The sequence below is a fragment of the Nicotiana tabacum genome, chromosome 9, assembly GCF_000715075.1.
Source record: "Nicotiana tabacum cultivar K326 chromosome 9, ASM71507v2, whole genome shotgun sequence".
NCBI classification, from domain to species: domain Eukaryota; kingdom Viridiplantae; phylum Streptophyta; class Magnoliopsida; order Solanales; family Solanaceae; genus Nicotiana; species Nicotiana tabacum.
Genome location: NC_134088.1, coordinates 108,575,084 through 108,585,654, shown reverse-complemented (window position 1 = coordinate 108,585,654; position 10,571 = coordinate 108,575,084).

Here is a 10,571-nt window from a genome sequence, read left to right as displayed (position 1 = left end):
TCCATCTTGAACTTGCACTCCATCAAAAGATTCTACACACATTTGTAATCACAAAAAAGTTTATATGTATTATGCTATTGAATATAAATTTCAATGATAACAAATTCAAAAACTGTATCTAACCTTTCCCAATTTCGATGCCAATATCAGTTTCATCTTCTAGATGCGCATCTCTATAATCGCTTTCATAATGATCTTCTACATGCATATCTATATCATCACATTGATCATCAACTGCATATTTGCTAATTGGAACACTAGGTTCTCTCTCTATGGTCCTTTCATGAGGTTTGTCAAGAAGCTTCAATAAAGTATCAATCTTTGATCCTAGGTTTTTTTTTTAAAGACTGTGAGATAGTATTTAAAATAAGAATCAGAATGTTAGCTGCTTATAAGTTAAGGACATGTAGTCCTGAACTTAGAGCTACAAGTTAAAAAGTTAAGGACATGTAGTCCTGAACTTAGAGCTACAAGTTACAAAGTTAAGGACATGTAGTCCTGAACTTAGAGCTACAAGTTAAAAAATTAAGGACAGGTAGTCCTGAACTTAGAGTTACAAGTTAAAAAGTTAAGGACATGTAGTCCTGAACTTAGAGCTACAAGTTAAAAAGTTAAGGACAGGTAGTCCTAAACTTAGAGTTACAAGTTAAAAAGTTAAGGACATGTAGTCCTCAACATAGAGGTACAATTTAAAAAGTTAAGGACAGGTAGTCCTGAACTTAGAGTTACAAGTTAAAAAGTTAAGGACATGTAGTCCTGAACTTAGAGCTACAAGTTAAAAAGTTAAGGACAGGTAGTCCTGAACTTAGAGTTACAAGTTAAAAAGTTAAGGACATGTAGTCCTGAACTTAGAGCTACAAGTTAAAAAGTTAAGGACAGGTAGTCCTAAACTTAGAGCTACAAGTTAAAAAGTTAAGGACATGTAGTCCTGAACTTAGAGTTACAAGTTAAAAAGTTAAGGACAGGTAGTCCTGAACTTAGAGTTACAAGTTAAAATGTTAAGGACATGTAGTCCTGAACTTAGAGCTACAAGTTAAAAAGTTAAGGACAGGTAGTCCTGAACTTAGAGCTACAAGTTAAAAAGTTAAGGACATGTAGTCCTGAACTTAGAGTTACAAGTTAAAAAGTTAAGGACATGTAGTCCTGAACTTAGAGCTACAAGTTAAAAAGTTAAGAACATGTAGTCCTGAACTTAGAGTTACAAGTTAAAAAGTTAAGGACATGTAGTCCTGAACTTAGAGCTACAAGTTAAAAAGTTAAGGACAGGTAGTCCTGAACTTAGAGTTACAAGTTAAAAAGTTAAGGACATGTAGTCCTGAACTTAGAGCTACAAGTTAAAAAGTTAAGGACAGGTAGTCCTGAACTTAGAGTTACAAGTTAAAAAGTTAAGGACATGTAGTCCTGAACTTAGAGCTACAAGTTAAAAAGTTAAGGACATGTAGTCCTGAACTTAGAGCTACTAGTTAAAAAGTTAAGGACAGGTAGTCCTGAACTTAGAGTTACAAGTTAAAAAATTAAGGACATGTAGTCCTGAACTTAGAGTTACAAGTTAAAAAGTTAAGGACATGTAGTCCTGAACTTAGAGTTACAAGTTAAAAAGTTAAGGACATGTAGTCCTGAACTTAGAGTTACAAGTTCAAAAGTTAAGAATATGAAGTCCTAAACTGAGAGTTACAAGCTCAAAAATTAAGAAGATGGTGTCCTTAACTTAGAGTTACAAGCACAAAAATTAAGAATATTACCTTGATGTCATTTTGAATCCTTTTTTCTGATAAAGCTATTTTTTGATGTATTCTAGTACATTCTACCTCCATATCCTTTTTGAACTTCTCCGATAATCTCTGAATCAAAAACCATAAAAACAAAAAAGTCTCTTAAGCAAAAATAAGCAAATAAAAAACTAATGGTATTCAAAGACAGAAAACCTACGTTAACAATTTTCTTAAGCAAGACTTCATCAAATTGTGTTGAAGGTACTGAACTTTGATCTTGAGACAATGGCACATGCACACTAGTGGGCTCCGCATCTACTTCAGAAGAAAAAAATGGTACCATCTTGAGCAACTCATACAACTATTATATAAGGAAAAAAAACGTAAGTATTCAGAACTAAAACACAAAAACAAAAAAATAGCTAGTAATCCTGTTAACTTACTTTTTCATAATGGAAGTACTTTTTACATAGGGTGTCATAATATGGAGATTTTATATCTGAATAACATAGCATCCGGGGGAACCCACATTATCTGAAGTTCACAAATTATTTTTCCTGAAAAATTGAGAATACTTCCATAATCCAAACACAGAAGGCGAAAGGGAAGCCAAGTATAGTATAACTGTCCTTCTCTTTATCTTTCTCTTTCTCATTCTCATTCTCATTCTCTGAAGTATTTTGTTTGGGCTTCAAGCAGCTCTTCAATGATTTTAGTAACTTTTCATAATAAAGAGAGCCCCAATTGAAAGAAGAGCAGAGTTCATCGTCATCTACGATTTTCATTACCCGCTCAGACACATTCCGATTCTTGCGCTTCCCCATCAACACAGATTCAACAAAATAAATTATTGCCAACTTCATCGCATCGTCATGGCTGCCTACAAATGATGCAGTTGTACCATATGCGTGACTAGTAATAAAATGCCATAAATCGCCTAACTCGATTCTATCCTTTTCAGGGAAGTAGACTTTCGAAAGCCTATTCTCTCTTTCACCTAAAACTTTGAAGTCCACTGAAGAAGAACATTTTAACCCAGTAATTATCTGGAACGCTTCACGTGTAAACTTCACTTCATGATCAAAAATCTTGAATGTCATTGAATGGGAGTCATTGCTTATAATTTCTGAAAGCAACACACAATGAATAAGTCTACCACAGAACTTCACACCTTGTAATCGGAAAAAGTTTCCGAAAACACCATCCCTCAACTTCTTCCATTGCGTGTTCGACAAGAAATTTTTTATTGTTTCCTTATACTGAAAATCTCCTTTCCAATAGCTCATCAATTACGCCAATCATCAAACTCGAAAATACGATCTCCTTCCATTAGCACACTACAAAGAAGGAAATAGAACGTAAACATTAGGACTATTTTTCTGAAATGTCCTTAATATTTAAACTAAAAAACTAAATTCCAGGACCTAAGTAGATGCATCTTTAATAGAAGAACAGTAAACTAAACTTAGCTTACAAATTCTTAGGACTATTTTTCTGAAATGTCCTTAATATTTAAACTAAAAAACTAAAATTCAGGACCTAAGTAGATGCATCTTTAATAGAAGAACAGTAAACTAAAATTAGCTTACAAATTCTTAGGACTATTTTTCTAAAATGTCCTTAATATTTAAACTAAAAAACTAAAATCCAGGACCTAATTAGATGCATCTTTAATAGAAGAACAATAAACCAAAATTAGCTTACAAATTCTTAGGACTATTTTTATGAAATGTTCTTAATATTTAAACTAAAAAACTAAAATCCAGGACCTAATTAGATGCATTTAATAGAAGCACAATTAACTAAACTTAGCTTACAAATTCTTAGGACTATTTTTCTGAAATGTCCTTAATATTTAAACTAAAAAACTAAAATCCAGGACCTAATTAGATGCATCTTTAATAGAAGCACAATTAACTAAAATTAGCTTACAAATTCTTAGGGCTATTTTTCTAAAATGTCCTTAATATTTAAACTAAAAAACTAAAATTCAGGACCTAATTAGATGCATCTTTAATAGAAGCACAATTAACTAAAATTAGCTTACAAATTCGTAGGACTATTTTTCTGAAATGTCCTTAATATTTAAACTAAAAAACTAAAATCCAGGACCTAATTAGATGCATCTTTAATAGAAGCACAGTTAACTAAAATTCCTAAACACGGCTAGCTTACAAATTCTTAGGACTATTTTTCTGAAATGTCCTTACATAATCAATATATTGATTGAACCACAAATACATTTCAATACCAAAAGGTTTTTAATAACTTTCTCACAAAAATCTGTACCTTATTCCTCAACGAATCAAGTTATAATCATTATTTTGGATATTTCACACATACTTGATGACAAATATAGCATTGATCATGATTAGAGATATACAAAAAAAAATGCATAAAAGCAGAATCGAAAACATACCTGTACGCTGGTTCGCTGCAGAGAAGATGACAAATGAGAAGAGATTAAGTTGGACAAAGTATACGCAGAAAATTTTTGTGGGCTGGGCAGGAGCGATATTGAGGAAACGAAATTTTGGCTCTGAACTTCAATCGAGAGAAGAGAGTTGCATGCAGAAACGATATTGAGGGAGCGAAATTTTGCCTATGAAATTTTGGCTCTGAACTTAAATTAGAGAAGCATATAAAGGAAGGGTTTGGGAATAAAAGAAATAGAAGAACGGGTAAAAATATCTTTTCATAATAATTTTAATAGAGTAGTAGCTATTTTTGCTCAACATTAGAATTGGTGGATAAAAAATAAACACCACCTTATTTAGTGGCTACCACACGCTATTTTTACGTTTTCAATTGACGTGGCTACGCCACTTTAGAGCTATTATAAATTAATTTTTAGGGCAAGGGAGAGTTGTAAAACATATTGGGCCAGCTATTTACGTTTTTTTTTCCCTTACTAAAATCGTTAAATTCATTTGGGCTTCTTTCTGGTGCCCAACTATAGTAATTTTAAAAAACATCTAAGGATGAAACAATCAAACTGGATATTTCACTCATTAGGATTCACGAAGTCTATCCTGGTTTAATTTATAAATTAACCCATGACCTAACTGCCCATCTCATTCGAGTTGTATCTCAAGACCAAACTCGGATTTGTTTATTAACAAAACGATGATTGAATTGTACAAAATTTCAAATTATAGAGGGTTAATTAGTACCTTAGTCTTGTGGTTCTTGGGATTAATTGACATTCGTTCTCATTCAAAACTCTTCAACTGATGTTCTTAATAGGGATTGTGTACCTAGAAAAGTTACCCTTACTATAGTCTGTTTGGCCAAACTTTTTGGGGGGCTCAAAATTTATTTATTTTTTTATTTTCAAAAATAATTTTTTTTCTAACGTTAATGTATTTGTCCAAACTTTTAGAAGGAAAAAAAATACTTTTGAGTAGAAACAGAAGTAAAAAAAAAAATAGTTTCTTCCCAAAGTACTTTTCGAGAAAATACACTTAAAAATACTTTTTAAAAGTTTAGCCAAACATTAATTGCTGCTCAAAAATACTTTTCAAATTGATTAGCCAAATACAATTAGCTTCTCGTCAATTCTTTTTTTTTTAAAGATACTTTTTAAATTGATTTTAAAAGCTTGACCAAATATGCTATAAATATGCAAAGAGGTCATTCGATTCACTTACTAAATAGGCAGAGGAGATTACAATACGAGGATTATTTTTATGGTAATTAATAATAAAGTAATTATTATATGATAATTAATAATAAATTAAGTACAACAAACAACAACAACCCAATAGAATTCCACTAGTGGGGTCTGCGGAGAATAGAGTGTACTCAAACCTTATCCCTACCCCGGAGGATAGAGAGGCTATTTTCGGGAGACCCTCGACTCAACATATGAGACAATAATATGAGAAAAGAACAAAAAAAAAAAATTTGTAACAACAAAAGAAACCACAAAAATAATAATCAACATCGTAAGAGACAACAAATAAGTGAAAAGGCAATAACCCAATACTATAAAAAACGAGAAAAATAATGTGAACACAACATAAACTGCTAGCAATCCTAGACAAAGCTCTATCAGACTAGCCGGTACAAAGAGGAAAAACGCTCGACTACCCCCTAACCTACAACCCTAATGCTCGGCCTCCACACCTTCTTATCAAGAGTCATGTCCTCGAAAATCTAAAGTTGCGCCATGTCCTGCCTGATCACCTCGCCCCAATACTTCTTAGGCCGCCCTCTACCTCTTATCGTACCTGCCAAAGCCAACCGCTCATACCTCCTAACCGGGGCATCTAGGCTTCTCCTCCTCTCGTGCCCGAACCATCTAAGCCTTGTTTCCCTCATCTTGTCGTCTATGGGAGCAACACCCACATTCTCCCGAATATCTTCATTCCTAATCTTATCCAGCCTTGTGTACCCACACATCTATCTCAACATCCTCATTTCAGCTACTTTCATCTGCTGAATATGTGCATTCTTGACTGGCCAACACTCAACCCTATACAACATGGCCGGTCTAACCACTGCTCTATAGAACTTACTTTTAAGTTTCGTTAGGACATTCTTGTCACACAGAACTCCAGACACTAACTTTAATTTCATCCACTCTACCCCAATTCGGTATGTGACATCCCCGTCGATCTCCCCATCCCCTTGGATAATTAACCCTGGGTACTTGAAACTTTCGCTCTTGGGGATGACTTGTGAGTCGAGCTTCACTTCCACATCTGCTTCCCCCATCACGCTGCTGAACTTACACTCTAGGTATTTTGTCTTAGTCCTACTCAACTTGAAACCTTTGGACTCCAGGCCTGCCTCCATACCTTCAGTCTCTCATTAACACCGCCTCCCGTCTTATCGATCAGAACTATATTATCATCGAACAATATACAGTATGGCACCTCCCCTTGAATATGGTGTATTAGGGCATCCATAGCCAGGGAAAATAAGAACGGACTGAGCGCAGATCCTTGGTGTAACCCCATAACCATCGTAAAAAAGCTCTAAGTCATCTCCCACAGTCCTAACCCAAGTTTTAGCTCTATCATACATATCCTTTTATCGCTCTAATGTAAGCTACATGCACACCTTTCACCTCTAGGCATCTCCATAGAACGTCCTTAGGAACCTTGTCGTACGCTTCTCTGGTCAGTAAACACCATGTTTAGATCCCTCTTCATATCCCTGTATTGCTCCACCAACCTCCTGATAAGGTGGATAGCTTTCGTAGTAGAATGGCCCGACATGAACCCGAACTGGTTTTCTGATATAGACACCGCCCTCCTAACCCTCTCTTCCACTATTCTCTCCCAAACTTTCATGGTATGACTTAGTAACTTGATGTCTCTATAGTTGTTACAATTATGGATATCACCTTTGTTCTTATATAACAGAATCATCGTACTCCATCTACACTGATCTGACATCCCCTTCGACCTAAAAATAACATTAAACTGCCCAGTCAACCACTCCAAGCATGTTCTACCCACATACCTCAAAATTGTATTGGAATTTCGTCTGGTTCGGTCGCTTTGCCCCGACTCATCTTACGCATAGCTCCCACGACTTCCTCAACCTTAATACGCCTACAGTACCTAAAGTCTCGGTGACCCTCGGAGTGCCCCAATTCCCCTAGCATGATATTGTCATCCCCTCTTCGTTCAGAAGTTTATGAAAGTACGTCCGCCATCTTTGCTTAATCTGGGCCTCTTCTATCAATACTCTATCTTCCTCGTCTTTGATGCACCTCACTTGATCCAGGTCACGAGCCTTCATCTCTCTTACTTTGGCCAGCCGAAATAACTTCTTGTCCCCACAATTACCCCTTAGTTCCTCATACAACCGACCAAACGCATCAGCCTTAGCCTCCGTGACTGCTGATTTCGCCTCCTTCATATCTTCCTTATATCTTACTCTATTCGCTCTCCTCTGCTCCTCGTCGGTGCTCTCCACTAACTTAAGGTACGCCGCTTTCTTTGTTTTCATTTTACCTTGGACCACGTCATTCCACCACCAGTCGCCTTGGTGCCCGCCATAGTAACCCTTCGAGATTTCTAACACCTCTCTCGCCGTCTCCCTAATACAGTACGCCGTCGTCGTCCACGTAGCGTCTCCTCCCTTATGTATAAAGTGTTATACATAAATTATTTACTATAGTATTGAATTGCTGTTTACGTTTACGCAAATAGTTATAACCCGCGTTATTGACACACATTATATGATTATATCTTACATAAAATAATAAGATACTCACGAGTTAAGGCAAATAGTAGGATTTATGGTGGGATTAGTTACTCCTGTATCATGCGGGATTCGGGGAATATAATTTCTAATAACTAGGGCTCAAATACAATTTCTCAAACATGTGTGTATCTAGGGCTGGCAAGTGGGCCGGTCCCGGGCCTAAACGGGCTAAGTGGACCGGTCCAAACGATCCCGGATCGGGCCCAAATTAAACGGGTCAAACGGGCCCGTGCCTAAACGGGCTTTTTCTAAGGACCGGCCCAGGACCGGGACTGTTTGGTCCCGGTCTAAACGGTCCCGGGCCGCGGGCTAAACGGGCTAAGTGGGCCCAATATATTTTTTTTAAATAAATAGATATTAGAGACAAAAGGATGTTAAAATAAATATCTAAGATGTATAGATATTCGAATATATATAGTATATAAGATGTATATATAGTATATATATATATATATATAAAAGCTATATTCGATAAGCTATATATACATCTTATATATAGTATATAAGATGTATATATAGTATAGTATATATATTAAATGTATATATAGTATAGTATATATATATATATAAGCTTATATATAGTATATCGATATAAGATGTATATATATATATATATATATATATATATATATATATAAGATGTATATATAGTATATTTATATATAAGCTATATTCGATATGCTATATATACATCTTATATACTATATATAAGATGTATATATAGTATAGTATAGTATATATATATATTAAATGTATAATATATATATATATATAAAAGTTATATTCGATAAGCTATATATACAGCTTATATACTATATATAAGATGTATATATAGTATAGTATAGTATATATATTAGTCTAAAGACAAAAGGATGTTAAAAATAATATCTAAGTCTAAAGACAAAAATATTATAAAGAGATATGCCTTGTAATTTTATTATAGCATTAAAAAATATGGCAATATCTTTCTTAGTCTTCATCCCCCTATGGAATGAGCACAACAAGGTGCTAATACCACCATTGAGAAGAAAAAAAAACTAATCAAGATGTGCCAAAATATAAGTTACATAATACATACTAATTTTTGTTCATACAAGTTACATGGTATCTCTTACAAACTTCATAAATCTATCAAGGTCCGGAGGAATTTCCGTTGGTGGTGGCGAAAAAGTTGCTTGGTCATCGCCACTTCCGGGCGAAGCAACATCCTCCGCAAGTTCAGCTAGCATTTCTTCGTAAGCTTCGTCTTCATCTGGTTATGATTCAGCAAGTCCAAAATTTCTTCTTTCCGACCGGATCCAATCTCTGAAAAGTACTGATTTTTCCAAACTCTCCCTCATAGACGCTCTATAATCACCGAGTTGAAGTCTTGCTTGACTGAAAGCGCTCTCTGATGCCACTGTTGAAGCTTGAATAGTTAAAATGTCTCGGGCCATCCTTGAAAGAACCGGAAAGTATTTTTCTTTGTCCTTCCACCATTCCAAAAGATTAAAGGAACCGTCGGGATTCACTTCCTCAATTCCCTGCGACAAATAAACTTCAAGCTCATTTAGTTGTGAAAAATCACTACTACTAGAACCTTGAGAACCCCTAAACCCCGCCCAAGCACTAAGTGCTCTTACTCGCGCAGTTCTTTTAGATGATTGAGAATCAGAAGAAGAATGAGTTGGAACATTTGGTCTAGCATGATTTAATGCAACTTGATAAGTATTAAAAATAGTTTGAGCATTTATTCTAATTGAGGCTATTATTTTCGGAACTTGAGACAATTCCTCATCTTTAAGTGCTAAACTATTATAAACAGTTTCATACCAAAAATGAGGACCTCCTAATTTCATACAAGGATTTAACAAAGCAGAAACACCATAAATAGGGGAAATAGGAAAAAAATATTTTTTAAACTTTTTTCTCATAGAATCAATAGCAAGTTTATAAATTTCTCTACCCTCTGAGAAATGAGCAAACAAATTTGCAAGTTCTGCAATATAAACTAAACAGTTAGAAATAGTAGGATAATATTGCCCAGAAAATTTATTTGTAGCAATATGAAATTTTTCTAAAAATTCTACAAGTATTTTAACATTAGCCCAATCCCCATTTGTAAGGTACTCATCATCATCACTTACATGTGCATTAAATGTTGAGTTTATGGGGTTTCTATATTCATATGCAACAACCAAACTTTCATACATGCAATTCCATCTAGTTGGACAAGGTTTAGGAACCTTTCTTTCTCTTAGGCCAAATTCATCGCATCTTTTAAAATCTTCTCTAAGTCTACTTCTACGGTTTGAATAAAAAAGCCAGTTAAGAGCCATCTTAACCTTTTCAATTTCAATATTTAAAATTCTCATACCATCACCCACAATTAAATGGTAAATATGACAAATACATCTAACATGAAAAATATTACTAAATGTAGGATTTAGCGTAGTGGTAAGCAAGGCTATAGCATTTGTGTTACTAGTAGCATTATCCATTGAAATTGACATTATTTTATCACTAATGCAAAAATATCTACAAATATCTGTAACTGTGCTAGCAATAAACTGCCCTGTGTGACGTGAATTAATTATTCTATAAGAAATAATGCACTTTTGCATTATCCAATCCTCATCAATCCAATGACTGGTAACA